We start from the raw sequence: 19,766 nt of genomic DNA, 5'->3' as shown, positions 1-19,766 counted from the left end.
TTGTGCACCCTACTGGCACAAGAGGTTTACATAATTACTTAATCAAGTAAACCTATGAATCCATTATAATCTAAAATGCCCAGAGGAAAAGATCAGTTTACAAACATAATCCAATATTTCATTTTGGAATACATCAATAATATCAAACTACTACACATATGATGTATTTTCCCCCAACCCACCCTATTATTATGATCATTTTTATATCATTCATATATGAACATATGTAAACATTGTGAACTTACAAAGCAAACATGCATAACATCATACAGGAGTCCCATACATCAACCTAACACTAGCACCTTGCATTGTTGTGAGAAATTTGTTACAAATTATAAAAGAATATCATCAAAATCTTACTACTAACTATAGTCCATATCTTACATTTGGTGTATTTTCCCCCAACCTACTTTATTATTATTTTATTAAATATATTTTTATTTAAGAAGCTGTGAATTTAAAAAGCATCATGCTCATGTGCAGAACTCCCATACAACACTCCTTCATCAACACACCACACAGTAATGGAACATTTGTTACAGATTGTGAGGTAACCTCATCAGATTATTACCACTAACTATGGCCCACAGCATGTATTTGCAACACTTTTTCCATATGCCCCATTATCAGCACAGTACATCTTAGTCACAGATGCATGAATATTACAGTATTTCTATTAACAACAGTCCCTAGGTCACTCCAGTTCTATTTTTCCCAAACTTCTCCACATTCTCAATACCCTGCAATAGTGATGTATATCTGCTCTAGCTCAGAGAAGGACACTTTTGCATCTGTACCATCAACCACAATTCTCAACCATTTCTGGGTTTACTGTGTTATTCAGTCCCTAGGGTATTCTCTAATTTTCTTTCCATTGACATTTACAAACCTAGGCTATCCTTCCCACATTCCCATTTATAAACCAGCTGTCGCTCACTATAATGTGTCACTATCAATGCTACACATTTTCACACTTTTACAGTAAAGTTAATTAAAACTTCTACATACATTAAGCCTCAGTAATTCATCTCAGCCCTCCTCTTATCTCCTTTAAGAATCCACCACCTACAACCAGGTCTTGAAGATGTTTTCCTACATTTTATTGTGGAAGTTTTATGGTTCTTGTTTTTATATTTAGGTCTTTGATCCATTTTGAGTTAATTTTTGTGTAAGGTGTGAGATAGGGGTCCTCTTTCTTTCTTTTGGCTATGGATATACACTTCTCTCAGCAACATTTGTTGAAAAGACTCTTTTGCCTGAGCTGGATAGGTTTGACAGGCTTGTCAAAAATCACTTGACCATAGATGTGAGTTGTTTCTGAACCATCAATTTGGTTCCATTGATCTACATGTCTATTTTTATGCCAGGACCATGCCGTTTTTATGCCTGTAAATAGGAAATATGAATTAAAGTCCAGAAGTCAGCCCTCCAACTTCACATTTCTTGTTTTAAGATGTTGGCTATTCAGGACCCTTTACCCTTCCAAATATAGTTGATAATTGTGTTTTCCATTTATTTGAAAAATGCTGGTGGAATTTTTATTGGGATTGCATTGAATATGTATATCAATTTGGGTAGAATTGATATGTTCATGATATCTAATCTTCCAATCCATGAGCATGGAATATTCTTCCAATTATTTAAGTATTGTTTGATTTCTTTTAGCAATGCACTGTAGTATTCTGAATATAAGTACTTTATATCCTTGGCTAAGTTTATTCCAAAATATTTGACTCTTTTAGTCACTATTGTAAATTGTAAAAGGAACTTTTTTCCTGACTTCCTCTGCAGATTGCACATTATTAGTGTCTTTTTTTTTTTTTTTTCTATTAATGGAGCCTGGCAATATATTGGGCTTCTCTTTTCAAGAAGTTTTGGATCACAGAGAGGTTTGACAATGGCAGGGGAGGAATGCTGGTGTGGGATGTTATTGACAGGGGACACATGGTTGGCAGGGAGTTCTACAGGGCATATATCCAGGGTACATAAAAATGTTTGGATATTTTCATAGTGGATACAATTAAAAACAACAACTGAGGGAGTGCTGAGTTCCTAGCCAGGGGAGCTCTATCCCAGTCCCTAAAGGAACAGCAATAATCCCCCAAGTGCAATGGCAAAGACCAAAAAAGAATGAAGGTCTAACAATGAGCCCTTGATACTAATGACTATGCTTGTGAGCCTGTGCAGCTGAAATTAGAGCAAGGCCTAGAGCTGCAGGGTGCCTAAGAGTTACCTTCTGAGTGCCTCCATGTTGCTCAAATGTGGCCAGTCTCTAAGCCAAACTCAGCATGTAAATGTGTTGCCTTCCCTCCAACGTGGGACATGACCTGGGGATGAGCCTCCCTGGGGCTGAGGGATTATTAGTGTCTTTTAAAGTCTATTTCACCTCATATAAGTATAGCTACTCTGGCTTTTTTTAATGTTTTTGTTGTTACTGCATATTTTTTCCTGCCTTTCACTTTCAATCTATCAGTTTCCTTGGCCTAAGGTGAGTCTCTTGCAGACAGCATATAGATGGCTCATATTTTCCTATCCATTCCATTAGTCTGTGTCTTTTGATTGGTGAATTTAATCATTTAACATTCAATGTTATTACTATAAAAGCAGTTCTTATTTTACCCACTTTGACCTTTGGGTTTTATCTGTCATATTTTATTTTCACCACTCTTTTAAGACTTTTAGTTACTTTTACTGACAGAACATTCATTTCTAGACTCTTTGCCAAGCCTCTTTCTCCTATCCTTTCTTTTCAGACTTCAGAGCACCCTTTAGTATTCCCTGAAAAGCTGGTCTCTTTGTTGTAAACTCTCTCAGTTACTGTTTATCTGTGAATATTCTAAACGTGCTCACCTTTTTGAAAGACAATATTACCAGATATAACATCCTGGTTGGAAGTTTTTCTCTTGCAGTATCTTAAAATATATTTTACCACTCCCTTCTTGACTCATGGTTTCTGATGAGAAGTCTGCACTTAATCTTATTGGGTATCCCTTGTATGTTATGCATTACTTTTCTCTTGTTGCTCTCAGAATTCTCTGTCTTTGCATTTGACATTCTGATTAGTATGTGTCTTGGAGTTGGTCTATTTGGATTTATTCTGATGAGAGTAAATTGTGCTTCTTGGACACAGATATCTATGTCTATTTTTTTATGACAGAAGTTGTAAACTTTTAAAACAATTATGCACATGTGTGGAATTCCCAAACAACACCCCTCCATCAACACATCACAATGTGGTGTGTCATTTTCTACAGATAAAATATTGTCATCTGATTATTGCCATGTCAATAGTGTACATTTGGCTCACTTTTCCATACTGCCTCAGTATCAACACAGTACATCTTTTGCATAGATGCAAGAATATTATAATATTACTACAAACCATAGTCCATAGGTCACTCCAGCTGTATTTTTCCCGTTCTTCTCCACATTCCCAACACCCTGCAGTAGTGATATACATTTGTTCTAGCTAACACAGGACATTCTTGCATCTGTACCATCAACCACAATTCTCACCCACCTTTTGGTTTACTGTGCTATCCAGTTTCTCAACCATTCTGTCAATTGGCATTTACATAACTTGACCACCCTTTTCAATTGCATCCCCATTTATAAACTAGCTGTTACTCACTGTGTGTTACCATCCACTCTATACATTTCCACAATTTTACAGTAAAGCTAATTAAAACCTCTACATACATTAAACATCACTGGAATCATATAAAAGCAGATTTGAAGAGGTAGAAGAAAGGATTGATGAGCTTGAAGAAATGGCCTTGAAAAGCAGACATACAAAAGAACAGATGAAGAAAAGAACAAAAAAATTGAACAAGGTCTCCGGGAACAAAACATCAGTAAGAGATCACAAACATTTGTGTAATGGGTGTCCCAGAAGGAGAAGAGAAGGGAAAAGGGGCAGAAAGAATATCTGAAGAAATAATGGTAGAAAATTTCCCCACCCTATTGAAGGACATAGATATCCATGTCCAAGAAGCACAATGTACTCCCATCCAAAAAAATCCAAATAGACTGACTCCAAGACACATACTAATCAGAATGTCAGAGGACAAAGGCAAAGAGAGAATTCTGAGAACAGCAAGAGAAAGCAATGCATAACATACAAGCAATACCCAATAAGATTAAGTGCTGATTTCTCATCAGAAACCATGAATAAAAAAAAAGTGGTATGATATATTTAAGATACTACAAGAGAAAAACTTCCAGTGAAGAATCTTATATTCAGCAAAATTGTCTTTCAAAAAGGAGGATGAGTTTAGAATATTCAAGTATAAACAGAAACTGAGAGAATTTCTAACCAAATGACCAGATTTGCAGGAATTTCTAAAGGGTGTCTTAAAGGCTGAAAAGAAAAGAAAGGAGAGAGAAGCCTAGTAGAGAATCTAGAAATTAAGAATATATCAATAAAAATAACTACAAGTGTCAAAAGAGTGGTGAAAATAAAAGGTGACAGATAAAACTCAAATAGTCAGGAATAAATTTAACCAATGATGTAAAGCATTTTTTCTTCAGAAAATTTCAACTCAATGTTAAAAGAATTCAAAAAAGTCTTAAATAACTGGAAGAACAGTCCATGCTCACAGATTGGAAGACTAAATATCATTAAGATGTCAATTCTACTCAAATTGATATACAGATTCAATGAAATTCCAATAAAAAGTCCACCAGCATTTTCTTAATTGAAAACACAATTAACAAATTTATTTGGAATGGTAAGTGGCCCTGAGTAGCCAGAAACATCTTAAAAAGGAAAAGTAAACTCTTCTCTCTAGACTTTAATTTATATTACCTAGCTATAATGGTAAAAACAGTATGGTACTGGCATAAAGACAGATACATAGACCAGTGGAACCCAATTGATGGTTCAGAAACAGACCCTCACATGTATGGTCAAGTGATTTTTTTACTAGCCTGTCAAACCCACACAGGTTGGGCAGAAGAGTCCATTCAACAAATGGTCCTGAAAGAACTGGATATCCTTAACCAAAAGAAGGAAAGAGGACCCCTATTTCATACCTTATCTAAAAATTAGCTCAAAATGGATAAAAGAAAAAACTAAAAATAAAAGCAAGAATCATAAAGCTTCTAGAAGATGTAGGAAAATATCTTCAAGCCCTGGTGGTCAGTGGTGAATTCTTTTTTTTTTAAGATTTATTTATGTATGTATGTATTTATTTATTTATTTCTCTCCCCTTCCCCTCCCCCCAGTCCCAGTTGTCTGTTCTCTATGTCTATTTGCTGTGTCTTCTTTGTCCGCTTCCGTTGTTGTCAGCAGCACAGGAATCTGTGTTTCTTTTTGTTGTGTCATCTTGTTATGTCAGCTCTCCGTGTGTGAGGCACCATTCCTGGGCAGGCTGCACTTTCTTTTGCACTGAGCGGCTCTCCTTATGGGGTGCACTACTTGCGCGTGGGGCTCCCCTACATGGGGGATGGTGGTGAATTCTTAAAGGGGATAAGAGGAGGACTGAGATGGACTACTGCTGTTTAATGTATATAGCAATTTTAATTAGCTTTACTGTAAAAGTGTGGAAATGTATATAGTGGATAGTAACACATAGTAACAGCTAGTTTATAAAGGGAATGTGGCTGAAAATGGTAGTCTAGTTATGTAAATGCCAATTAACAGAACAATATAGAATATTTTAAGAACAGAATAGCACAGTAAACCAACAGGTGGATGAGAATTGAGGTCGATGGTACAGATGCAAGAGTGACCTTTGTTAGCTAGAGCAAATGTGCATCACTATTGCCAGGTGGTGGGAATGTGGACAAGCATGGGAATGATACAACTGGAGAGACCTATGAATAATGGTTAGCAATAATAATATAATATTCTTGCATCTATGCCAAAGATGAACTGTGTTGATAATGGAGCAGTATTGAAAATGTGTGCCAAATGTACACTATCAATGTGGTAACAATCAGATGATATTATATTATTTGTAACAAATATTCCACCACAGTGTGGTGTGTTGATAGGGGGTATTGTTTGGGAATTCTGCATATGAGCATGATTATTTCATAAGTTGACAACTTCTGTCATAAAAAAATATACTTAAAAAATAATAATAGGGTGGGTTGGGGGAAATTACACCAAATATATGATAAGGATTGTAATTAGCAGTAAGATTTTGACAATATTCTTTAGTAATTTGTAACAAACATCTCACAACAATGCAAGGTGTTGGTTGAGGGTTGATGTAATGCATGTTTGCTTTGTAAGTTCACAGCTTTTACTATACACTTATTGTTTTATGTATGTTCATATATAAGTGATATAAAGACAATAATAATGGGGGGTTGAGGGAAAATATTTTGGTTAGTAGTAATATTTTGACAATGCTCTTTAATAATTAGTTAAAAATGTTTAACAACAATGCAAGGTATTGGTGGTAGGGTGAGGTGTAAGAGTCCTGTATGATGTTATATATGTTTGTTTTGTAAGTTCACAACTATTCTGTACACTTGTTTATGTATGTTTATGTAAGAATGATATACATCAATAAATTTTTAAAAAATTATTGAAAAAATGAAATGCATACATACGCACACATATATATTTCAAAATGTCAAAGAACACTTTTAGAGTGTTGGTGAAAAATGATAGTACTGTGCCTTTTCTATGCACAACCATGATTTCTGTGTCCAGAGTCAACCACTTTTTTGGAGAAATTATAAGTTTATAGAAAAACCATGCATAAAATACAGGGTTCCCATACGCCAATCTATTTTTAACATCTTGCATTAGTGTAGTACATTTGTTACAACTTATGAAAGAACATTTTAAAATTTTTCTATTATTACATATACTCCATGGTTTAGAGTTATAGATTTATTTTCATTTTTATTCTATTAACATATATACAACCCCAAATTTTCCCTTTTAAACATTTAAATGTATATTTCAATATTGTCTTCTTCTTAATATCTTTAATCTCTTTAGCCATCTCATTGAATTTATTAAGATTTGTTTGAACATCTGTGATAAATTGTATCAACTCCTTTATGTCATCTGGAGGCTCATATTGTTTGTTTAGTTGGGCCATATCGTTTTCTTTCTGGGTATGGATTGTGATTTTTTTGTTGGTTTCTTGGCATCTGGCTTACTAGATGTATTTATTCTGTGTACAGTTTACTCTCTTTAGTTTAGGGCTTTCTTGCTCTTTCTTCCTTGCTGGTTGTGCAGTAGGAGTCAAAGATGTAGTTGGTGCTGTCAGCTGTGGAGGTACAAGCTGCCCACATTGACCTAGGAACCAATGAAGCTTCTCCCACCTTTCTCCTTTGTCAGGGGTAGAGACAGAGTCACAATCCTGTGTAAGAAACCAGTTATATAGGCTTTGATTGTAGTTACCCAGAGAGATTGATGAAAGTATACCCTTTCTCTCCTGCCTGCGACAGAGATGGAGATGCAGGTGTGAGAAGCAATCTATGCTGTGCGGGTCCAGGTGTCCAGGTGTCCAGGCTACCAGGTGTCCAGGTAGCCTTCCAAGTTTTCAGTCTGTGCTGGATGAATGTACCTGCAGTTAACCCGAGAGGCTGGTGCAGGTCCTACATGCTTCCTCCCTGCCAGAGGTGAGACTGAAGCCTAGGCTAGGGCTGCAGTTTGATTCAGGTGAAAGAAGCTGGTCCCACCATCACTGTGATTTTCAATCAGCCCCGCTTCCCTTTATGCTGGGATCAAAGTCAAAATGGCAGTTACCAGCCTCTTTCCAACTTATACATGTTCAAACTTTAGCTGTGCTTAGGGTTATACTTTAGCCAGTTGAATTTACTAATCAGTAGCTGAAGTTGGTGGCCAGCTATCTCTTCTTCCTGTTTTTTGGGAAATGGGGCTTCCAATTCCAGCCACAGAATAGCTCCTGGGGCAGCTTGCACCACAGAGTAGGATGAACCATTGGCCTCCATGGCATGGCCTGTAGTTTCGCAGAAAGGATGGCACAGGTCTCTCCAGCTTTCTCCCTACTGGAGGTGGGGCTGAGGCTTAGACTAGAGCTGCAATCCAATCTGGGTGAAAAGAAGCCGGTCCCTATCAGCACTGTGATTTTCTGTCCACCCCACTTGCCTTCATGCAGTGGGCAGAGTTAAAATGGTGGCTATCAGCTTCTTTATGGCTTGGGCAGATTCAAATTTTAGCTGTTCTTAGGCTTATACTTTAGCCAGCCAAATTTACTAAACAGTAGCTGAAGTTGGTGCCCAACTATCTCTTCCTCCCCCATTTTTGGGAAATGGAACTTTCAATTCCAGCCACAGAATAGCTCCTGAGGCATCTTGTGCTGCCAGTGGAATGCTCTACTCACGAATCTTCTCCGCAAATGGATAGTCTGCTCCTTCCATTCTTTCAAGGCTGTTGCAGGATCTTCTGGTCTCCTGGAGTCCCCAAACAGGTGCTTTAGATAGCTAAGGTGATTACTAACTGCCCTGTAGCATGAACTGAATCTAGTAGCTCCTTACTCTGCTGCCATTTTGCTGGCTGTCCAGTATTAGTTATTTTTGCAAGGGAGAATATAAAACAATATTAGGAATTTTCAGGAGAGATACTGAAGATCCCAATCAGGAACTGGTACATATACGTCTTTAGCATGTCAAGAAGTAGCTGAGAAATGCACAATTGTTTGAAAAAGTAGGAAAACAATGCCCTTTGAAATTTTTCAATATTATACATTTTCAAAGATGTAGAAAGCAAAGTTTTGAGAAGGAGTTCCTACTCCATCAGAGTAGGTTGGCAGGGTTCACCTCTTTTACAAAAACAGTGGCAGAAGGGCAGAAGATGTCCAAAGCAGCTGTTTTGGGATCTGAAGACCAGGGCAGTGTGGCACCCATCTCCCATCCTCAAGGAGAACAGTCTTAATAAAACCTGTGACTGATTGCCACTGACTGAGAAGGGAACAGTCATTTTCCTCCTCAGAAGAGGGAATGTGTACCAGAGGTCTGAGTGTGGTTATCTTCAGTGAGTTTAAACAGCAATGGACAGGCTCTAAGCAGGCTGGGAACACCAACCAGTGGAGAGTGGAAGAGATCTCCATGGAAAAGTTTGCTGAAGAGCACCATGTGCTGGCAGGTTGGGGAAATGAAGGTAAAAAAGACTTTTTTGGAGTCTTTCCTGTCCCTATCCCCATACACCATTGAATTTGGTCTGTGCCCTTTAGCAGGTTCCTGGCACTATTTTGATAACTTACATAGGGAAATTTTACAAATTTGGAATAAATCGAACTAAAAACCAAAGATCCATGAATAAAAAAATCATTCAGCAGTAAAATCCTAAGCAAGAGACAGAAATTGACTATCAGAGTAAACTCACCAACAGAATCAGAGGTCTACACAATCAGGAGAAAGTTACAAGCATACTAAGAAATAGGAAGATATGGCCCAGCCAAAGGAACAAATTAAAAATCATGACAAGGCACGGGTTTAAAATAACTAATCAATGACTTCACAAAAATCTCCTAAATCTGTTCTAGGAGTTGAAAGCAAATATGGCTAAAGAGATAAAGGGTATTAAGAAGACACTAGGTAAGCATAAAAAACAATTTTATTTTATTTCTTTTTAAAGATTTATATCTTTATTTATTTCTCTCCCCTTCCTCCCCACCCCGGTTTTCTGTTCTCTGTGTCTATTTGCTGCATCTTCTTTGTCCGCTTCTGTTGTTGTCAGCAGCACAGAAATCTATGTTTCTTTTTGTTGTGTCAGTTCTCTGTGTGTGTGGCACCGTTCCTGGGCAGGCTGCACTTTCTTTCACGCTGGGCAGCTCTCCTTACAGGGCGCACTCCTTGTGTGTGGTGCTCCCCTACGCAGGGAACACCCCTGCATGGCACAGCACTCCTTGCACACATCAGCACTGTGCATGGGCCAGCTCCACACAGGTCAAGGAGGCCTGGGATTTGAACCACGGACCTCCCATGTGGTAGACGGATGCCCTAACCACTGGGCCAAGCCCATGGCCTAAAGAACAATTTTAAAGCTGACAAAGAGAAGTAATAGACCTTATAGGAATGAAAGACACAATGGATAAGATTAAAATACATTAGAGGCATAAAACAGCATATTTGAAATGGAAAAAGAACAAATAAATGAATTAGAAGACAGAGCATAAGAACTTGAAAAGATGGAAGGACAGAGAAAAGAATGGAAAAAATTGAATAGGGTCTCAGGAAATTGAATGACAACTCAAAATGCACAAGCATAAGCACTAAGGTGTCCCAGAAGGAGAAGAGAATGGAAAAGGGGCAGAAAGAATATCTGAGGCAATAAAGGCAAAAATTTTCCCAACCTTTACAAAAGATGTGAATATTAATATTCAAGAAGGACAACACACTTTAAACAGAATAAATCTGAATAGACCTACTTCAAGCCACAGACTATTCAGAATGTCAAATACCAGAGATAAAGAGACAATTCTGAAAGTAGCAGGAGAAAAGCAATTAATCACATACAAGGGGTACTCAGTAAGTACAAATGCCAGTTTCTCATCAGAACCATGGAGGCAATAAGGTAGTAGTATGATGTATTTAAGATGTGGAAAGGAAAAAACTGCCAGCCAGGAATTCTTTATCCTGCAAAACTGTGCTTCAAAAAAGAGGGTGAGTTTAAAGTATTCACAAGTAAACAGAAACACAAAGAGTTTCACCAAGATATTGGCTTTACAAGAACTACTAAAGGTAGTGCTGCATCCTGAAGAGAAAAGACAGGAAAGAGAGGCTTGGAGAAGAGTGAAGAAATGAAGATTACTAGTAAGGGTAACTGAAGAGAAAAGATAGGAAAGAGAGGCTTGGAGAAGAGTGAAGAAATGAAGATTACTAGTAAGGGTAACTACAATGGTAAAAAGACAGATAAGCATATGACATAGCAAAGACAAAGGATAAAATGGTAAAGTTAGTAATACCTTTACAGTCATAACATGAATGTTAATAGATTGAACTCCCCAATTAAAAGACAGAGATTGGCAGCATGGATTAAAAAAAATATATGAGCCATCTATATGCTGTCTATCAGAGACTCACCTTAGAAGCAAGGACATAAATAGACTAAAAGTGAAAGGTTAAAAGGAGACAGGCCACTAAAATGGTAACCAAAAAAAGCGCTGAAGTAGCTAAAATATTATCAGAAAAAAATAGATTTTAAATACAAAACTGTTATAAGAGGCAAAGAAGGACATTTTATATTAATTAAAGAAGAAATAACAATCATAAATATTTATGCACCTAAAAACAGTGCCCAGAATACTTATGGCAAACACTGGCAAAACTGAAGGGAGAAATAAATGTCTCTACATTAATAGTTGGCGACTTCAGTATACCACTTTCATCATTGGGTGGAATATCTGGACATAAGGTCAATAAGGAACCAGAGAGCTTGAATAATATGATAAAGGAACTCGATCTGACAGACATATATAAAATATTGCACCCCAAAACATCAGGATAGACATTCTTCTCAAGTACTCATGGATCTTTCTCCAGGATAGACCTTGTATTGGGTGACAAAATAGGTCTTTATAAATTTAAAAATATTGAAATTATGCAAAGCACTTTCTCTGATCATAATGGAATGAAGCTAGATATCAATAACAAATAAAGAATGGGAAAATTCATAAATATACGGAAGTTAAACAACACACATTTAAACAATCAGTGGGTAGAAGAAGAAATTGGAAGAGAAATCAGTGAATATCTTGAGAATGAGAACACAACTTTTCAAAACTTATGGGATACAGCAAAGCTGTGCTGAGAGGGAAATTTACAGCCCTAAATGCTTACATTTAAAAAGAAGAGAAAGCCAAAATGAAAGACCTACCTACATATCTGGAAGAACTAGAAAAAGAATAGCAACTAATACCACAGCAAGCAGAAAGAAAGAAAAAGCCAAGAATAGAGCAAAAGTAAATGAAATTGAGAACAAAAATATTGTACAATAGAATCAACAAAACCAACATTTGGTTCTTGGAGAAGAACAAAATTAGCTAGGCTGACAGAGAAAACAAGAGAGAATATGCAAATAAATAAAATCGGATATTAGTACTAGTAAAATTCATCAGAAATAAAAAAGATAAGAAGATATTATGAAGAACCGTATGCCAACAAATTATGCAACATAGAGAAAGTGGACAACTTCCTAGAAACACACAAACTACCCACTCTGACATATGAAGAATTAGAAGACCTCAATAAACCAATCACAAGTAAAGAGATTGAATCAGTCATCAAAAACCTCCCAATAAAGAAAAGCCTAGGACCAGATGACTTCACAGGTGAATTCTATCAATCATTTCAAGAAGAATTAATATCTATCCTGCTCAAACTCTTCCAAAAAATTGAAGAGGTGGGAATACTGCCTAACTCAATCTATGAAGCAATCATCACCCTAATACCAAAGCGAGATAAAGATGCTATGAACAAAGAAAACTACAGACCAAATTCGCTAATGAATATAAATGCAAAAACACTCAATGAAATATTTGCATATTGAATCCAACAGCACATTAAAAGAACTATAAACCATGATCAAGGGGGTTTTATCCCAGGTGTGAGTGGGTGGTTCAACACAAGAAAATCAGTTAATGCAATACATCACATTAACAATATAAATGAGAGAAAACCACATCAATATCTTGATTGATGCAGAAAAGAAAATTAACAAAATAGAGCATCCTGCCTTGATAAAAAACACTTGGAAAAATAGGAATAGAAGGAAACTTCCAAAACATCATAGAAGGTATATATGAAAACCCCTCAGCCAACATCATACTTAATGGTGAGAGTCTGAAAGTTTTCCCTGTATGATCAGGACCAATATAAGGACGCCCACTGTCACCACTGTCAACACTATACTAGAAGTTTTATCTAGAGCAATTAGGAAACAAATTAAAGAAAAAAAGGAAGAAAAGGAATCCATATCAGAAAGGAAAAAGTAAAACTTTCACTTTTTGTAGATGATGTGATCCTATATTTAAACCCCCCCCCCCCAAAAAAAAATAATTGACAATGAAACTACTAGAGCTAATAAACAAATTCAGCAAACTGGTGGGATACAAGATCAAGACTCAGAAATCAGTAGAGTTTCTATACTCTAGAAATGAACAATCTGAGCAGGAAATCAGGAAAAAAAGTTCCATTTCCAAAACCAAATAAAAGAATCAAGTATTTAGAATGTAGGCGATTTCTACCAAAAAACTAAACAAAACAAAAAAAATTGTTAAAAGAAATTAAAGAAGACCTAACAAATGGAAGAATATTATGTGTTCATGGAGTGAAAACTAAATATCATTAAGATGTCAATTCTACCCAAATAGATTTACAGATTCAATGCAATTCCTATAAAAATTCCATCAACCTTTGTTTGCAGAAATGGAAAAGTCAATTACCAAATGTATTTAGAAGGAAAATGGACCCCAACTAGCCAAAACATCTTTAAAAAGAATGAAGTCAATGGATTCTTACTTCCTGACTTTAAAACATATTACAAAGCTGCAGTGGTCAAAACAACATAGCACTGGCATAAAGATAGACTTATAGATTAGTGGAATCAAATTGGAAGTTCATCTCTATGGTTGATTTGAATTTTGGTAATGTTGCCAAACCCACTCAACAGGGACAGAACAGTGTCTTCAACAAACCCTGTTGGGAGAACCGCATATCCATATTTAAAACAATGAAAGAGGACCCCTAGCTCACTCCTTATGCAAAAATTAAAGCAAAATGGATCAAAGAGCTAAATACAAAAGCCAGGACCACAAATCTCCTAGAAGAAAATGTAGAAAAACATCATCAATACCTTGTGGTAGGAGATGGTTTCTCAGAATTTACACCTAAGGCACAAGCAAGGAAAGAAAAAATAGATAAATGGGACCTTGTCAAAGTTAAATATTTTTCTGTTTTGAAGGACTTTGTTAATAAGGTGAAAAGATAGCCTACTCAATGGGGGAAAATATTTGAAAACCACATATCTAATAAGGGTTTAATAGCCATGATATTTAATGAGATCCTACAGCTCAATGATAAAAATACAAATGACCCAATTAAAAATGGACAAAAGACATGAATAGATGTTTTTCCAAAGAGGAAATACAAGTGGCAAAAATAAATAAATAAACCACATGAAAAGATATTCAACATACTTAGCTACTAGGGAAACACAAGTCAAATTACAATGAGATATTGTTTCACCCCAATTAGAAGTGCTGCTACAAAAAAAGCAAACAAAAACAAAACAGAAAACTACGAGCGTTGGAGAGGATGTGGAGAAATAGCAATGCTTATTCACTATTGGTGGGAGTGTAGATTGGTGCAGCCACTGTGGAAGACTTTTTGGAGGTTCCTTGGGAAATTAAATACAGAATTGCCATAAAATCCAGCAATTGCACTTTCAGAACTGCAAGTAGGGACACAAACAGATATTTGCACACTGATGCTCATGGTGGTGTTATTCACAACTGCTAAAAGATGGAAACAGTCCAGGTGTCCATCCACAGATTAGTAGATAAATAAAATGTGGTATATGCACACAATGAAATATTATTCAGCTAGAAGAAGAAATGAAGCTCTGATGCACATGACAAGATGGATGCACCTTGAGGACATTACATTGAGTGAAACAATCCATACACAAAAGAACAAATATTTTGTATGATCTCTCTAATATGAACAAAATATGATGAGCTAATTAATCTAGGTAATACCTAGAAGATTGGTCACCAGAAGATAGAATGAGGATAGAGAATGGGGAGCAGTGGCTTAATGTATGCTGAACTGGTAATAAGGTTGACTGTAGATGCTTGGACCTGACTAGAGGTGATGATAGCACATTAAAGTGGATGCAATTAGCAGTGCCAATATGGGGGTCATTATTGTGGTTGAAAGGGAACGTTTAGGTTTGTGTATGTCGCTAGAAGAAAAGCTAAAGGACTGCACATGGAAATGTATAGCATAGTAAAGCTTTGTGCAGATGATGAGTGTAGTTAATAATACAACTAGAATGTTAGTCAATTAATCAGAAAAAGCATACATTAATATTACCAGATGTTAATAATAGGGTGGTAGCTGAGCTAAAATTCACTAAAGCAAACTATGGACTGTAGTGAATAGTAATATATTCATATTTTTCAATTGTAAAAAAGAGAGAGAATGACCATAATTGACAGAAACTAGCCACAAATTACTGCATATTGTTTGCCTCAATTTACATAATATAATGTAAATATAAATAAATGTATAGTGATGAAATTAGATTTACATATATGTGTGGCAGGGGTTGGATAGAAGGATGAAAGGTAACTGCTAAGTGGTGAGGAGTTTTTCTTTCTGGAGTAATGAAAATCCTGTAATATTGATTAAGGTGATGAATGCACATCTCTGATTACACCAAAATCCACTGAATGTACACTTTGGATGGATTGTTTGGTATATCAATATATCTCAATAAAGTTGCTAAAAACAAAACATAGTGTTGAGAAGTTGTCAGAGCATTGCTATTAGGAAAAAAACAGTAAAAGTATATATAACCAATTTTCGATACAGGAATGAATTACCAACTTTTCAGAATAATCTAGAAAATCTTCATTCCTCTTCAACCTTTTTATCTTCTGTTCATTCATAATGGATATAAGCCCTTTCAGCCCTCTGAAATTCCCCAAATGGTGAGAAATGGGGTGAGGTTTGTGAAAATGTGATCTCTCCCAAATGAACAAAATGAAGCAAGGAAGGGAGGAAATGAGAAAGAGGCAGCCTAATTGAAATAGCCTAGAATTTCTTGCAACTAGCTCAGTAAAAGTGACTTTCATTTCCATTAGACAAAGAGCAAGAGACAGAATGAGGAACTGTCTCGTGCATCAGCTTCCAATTCAGTCTTTATTTAGGTTTATTTAGGTGTATCATTTGGTTTAGAATTTGGGAATTCCTGGGACATCAGACATAAGGATATTCAAATAAAAGTTTTAAAAGTGCACTCCAGAGCATCTCAACCAGGAGTATTTCATCCTCCACACTATGGAAACAGGGAACAATATACCTTGTACCAGTAAGTCATTTGATCTATTAATGAGGTCATTTGTAAAGTGAGGAGTGTTAGATTTTTAGCTTGAGCAAATTGAAAGAGGATGGCCTGAGCCATGAAATGTCCTAAAGATGGATTGGCCAGAAACACAATTCACCCCAGAAAGTGCAGCATTTGGCAAAAAGGGTCTCCATTTTAAAGAACACATCTCCTATTTCTTTCTCCTTGTCCCTCCCCTACTCTTCTTTTCAACAGCACTTCAGAAAAAAAGATAAACTCTGTGTTTATGTACAATAAGATTACAACTTTTAAAACAAGTAAAATCCTGGTACGTTCCACGATTGCATTTGAAAGCATATTTCCTGAAATTTTAAGATATCGCATGCAAAGTTGGGAAATTTGAACCCCCCAGTGTGAAGTATACAATGGAAATGGGTTAATGTTATCATGAAAGCTTTCTAGCTTTATTTCCACTTGACAGTTTCTATTTTAAAGTTGCAATTTTAACTTCCATTTAGAGCTCTTGGTTGAGTGTATTAATAATTACCGAAGAATTTTTACAATTATAAAGTTAGCATATGCCACATTATAAAATGGACTATTTTCTATATTAAATGAGGAGAATGGGAACTATAAAAATCATAATTGGTTGCTTTTTCCTTCACTTGTCCTTTATATATAGGTTATTCCTGAAGAAAATATTTTGGTGTTTTATTTTCCATTCTCCATTTTTCCTAATCTTTCAGGAAACACAAGACAAATCTCCAAAACAGTAACTCTTATTTCTTTATCTTGTGCCCTTTAACTAACATAAAGTTGCCTTTTTAGAAACATTTTTATCCGATGCAAAAAAGGTTGTTTTACAGCTATGATCAAAATTATATATATATCACTTATATATAATTTCCTCCTTGCAATAATATCACTCAAACCTATTACATTATGACAATGTTTTGTTTTGTTTTTCCATTGCTCAGTGTTTCCTTTTTTATTAGAAAAGTGGTAGGTTTATAGAAGCACGCATAAAATACAGAGCTTCCAAATACCTCCTTATCTTTAACACTTTGCTTTAGTGAGGTACATTTGTTACAACTGATAAAAGTACATTTTTATAATTGTACTATCAACTCTAGCCCATGGTTTACATTAAGGTTCATTGCATTGTACAGTCTAAGTGTTTCTTTTTAAATTCTCTTTTCCGGGGTTGGGAAAATGGGTTGAGTTATCAGTTCTGAGGGAGGTGGTTCGATTATTTTTCCAAGTGAGTTGAATCAGAACACTTGACTGGAGTGTGGGGGTGACAGGGGTGCTGTTGGTGAAAATTAATTAAAGGTAGTTTAGATTTTCTTTACAATCAAAAAATATATAATATTTAAAGGTATGTTTATTACTTCTTTCCTTCAAGTATTTTCAATATTAAAACTAAATCATGTAAACTATAATCCACGCTTAGGGGTAATGGTCTAAAATGTGTTCACCAATTGTAACTAATTTACCACACTAATGAAGGATGTTGTTAATGTGGGAATATATGGGAGGGGTTGGGAGTGGGGCATTTGGGAATCCCCTCTATTTTTTATGTCACATTTATGTAATTTAGGTATCTTAAAAAAATAAAATAAAAAACTAAATTAAAAAAAAACCCTAAATTTATAAAACAGGTTAAAAAGAGTAATTATTTCTATGGCCAAAAACAAGGGGTGGGAGATTTTTAACTCTGCAAAATAATTGTCTACATAATTCATTCCATACCCATTTCCCCTAATGTATACAAAGTGTGGTTTGATTTGTAAAAACCCCATGTATCTGCAATATTGCTTGCCCGCATGTATCCCTCAAGGCAGGCAATCCTGAAATCTGTTCAGCTGCTTGCCCTGGAAAACTGTTATAGGAAATGCTCAAGTTTGCTTTAAAAATATCACCTTCAAACTGTGTATCTTTTAAAAAATTTTAAATAAACAACAAATCATATTCATGGCACTTTTCTATTGATCAGATATCTCTGCCTTCAACCTATGATACCTCATCTGTGCAACAACCTTCTGTGGAGTTAGTATTATCCCTGTTTTCTAGATAAGGATCTCAGACTTTCTTCTCTAGGTAATTATTTAGAAGGCCGGAGAATTAGACTTAATAATTTGACTCTAAGCCTCATTTAATTTCCACTCTATCACTGTTGCCTCCAGTGTCATTAAACACTTGGGAATATAAAAACATGCCAGAAATTAAATCAAAGGTGGGTGAAAATCAGCTATAACTTTCTCTCCCGTGTTGTTAAGGTTGGTTATCTGCCAATGCCTTTGCATTCATGGACCTAGTACATTCTACCCTTGTATTCAAGCCAACAGTGCTTAGTGTTCATGGAGAGTTTTTTCCTCTGTAGATTATATGTTCTGAATCTGCACTCTTTTCTGAGCTACCCTCTTTTAGCTACTGTTGGCCTGGTCTGGTTGAGAAAATCCAAATGTTTTAACGCCAAAGAATGACTTTTACAAGGAAATAAGCATATACATAAATAGGTGTTAGATAGGTAGATAGACAGACAGCTAGACAGAAACAGATTTCGATTTCTAAAGAAACAAAAGCATCCATCAGAGCACTGAAAAGAAGGGGAAAATCACAAGTTTTGATGCCAAGTGCCATTTCAGACCAACTAACTAATGATTAATAAATAGGCAGAGTAGATTTTCTTCTAACCTGCAACCTCTTACAAAGTATTTCTGGCTACTCATTTATTTTCAGCATCAACTTTTTCAGACTACACAGAAGGCACATACGAGATCAGTGGCTCTCACCAGGGGTTATTTTTGCACCTCACAGGACACCTGGCAATGTCTGGAGATAATTCTGGTGGGCACTCTGGGAATGGGGTGTGCTACTGGCATCTAGTGGGTAAAGGCCAGGGATGCTGATAAACTGCATCCTGCAGCACATAGCACGACGTCCAATGACAAAGAATTATCTGCTCTAAAATGTCTATAGTGCCGAGTAGCCCTGCACTAGATAAAGCATTTGGAATGTCAAGAGCATATAAAGGAAAGCATAGCAAGTAGAAAATCTTCAGCAATTGTGTAATAGCAAAGTCAGTGGGGTGAGGGAGGTGGGGGTATATGGGGACCTCATATTTTTTAAATGTAATATTTTAAAAATATATATTGCAAAAATGGAAAAGCCAAGGATACAGCTGGTGATGCTCAGGTCAGCGCAACCTGGTATGAGTTTCCCAGGTAGGTCTGCCATGAAATATTGCTTTTGCTAGACCTGGTCTCCAAATCCTCTTCCCCAGCCCCTACTCTTCCTCAAAAATGAACATTGTCTACTCTTTCCCACTCTTATCACAAGAAAATCAGAAGCTAACAGATAACATACACCATCTCAAAACGTTCTCTGCCATTAAAATCCTAACCTTTGGAAAGTTCTTCCACACACCAGTGGTGTTTAAAGAAGTAGGAGGTCTTCAGGCTTGTTCCTGTGACATCTTCTTTCTAATAGAAAATTCCTGGTTCTCCCCTTCCCTTGGATTCTCCTCTGAGAGAAATACCTTCATACTTCCCAGGATTCACCTGAATGCAGGAATGCAGACATTTCCACACTCTATTCTTTGCCATTTACTCTTTGCAAACCATTCACCAACTATCTCTTTTTCGTGCACTTACAGTATTTAAGAGAGAGCAGGACAGTAATTATTATTCATTTGTCCCTATTACCTTATTTTCAAGACACATGCTTTTCAATCCCATTGCAATTGTTACCTCTATTCTAA

Source organism: Dasypus novemcinctus, chromosome 22 (genome assembly GCF_030445035.2).
Source record: "Dasypus novemcinctus isolate mDasNov1 chromosome 22, mDasNov1.1.hap2, whole genome shotgun sequence".
NCBI classification, from domain to species: domain Eukaryota; kingdom Metazoa; phylum Chordata; class Mammalia; order Cingulata; family Dasypodidae; genus Dasypus; species Dasypus novemcinctus.
Note: the sequence above shows the minus strand (reverse complement) of the source record.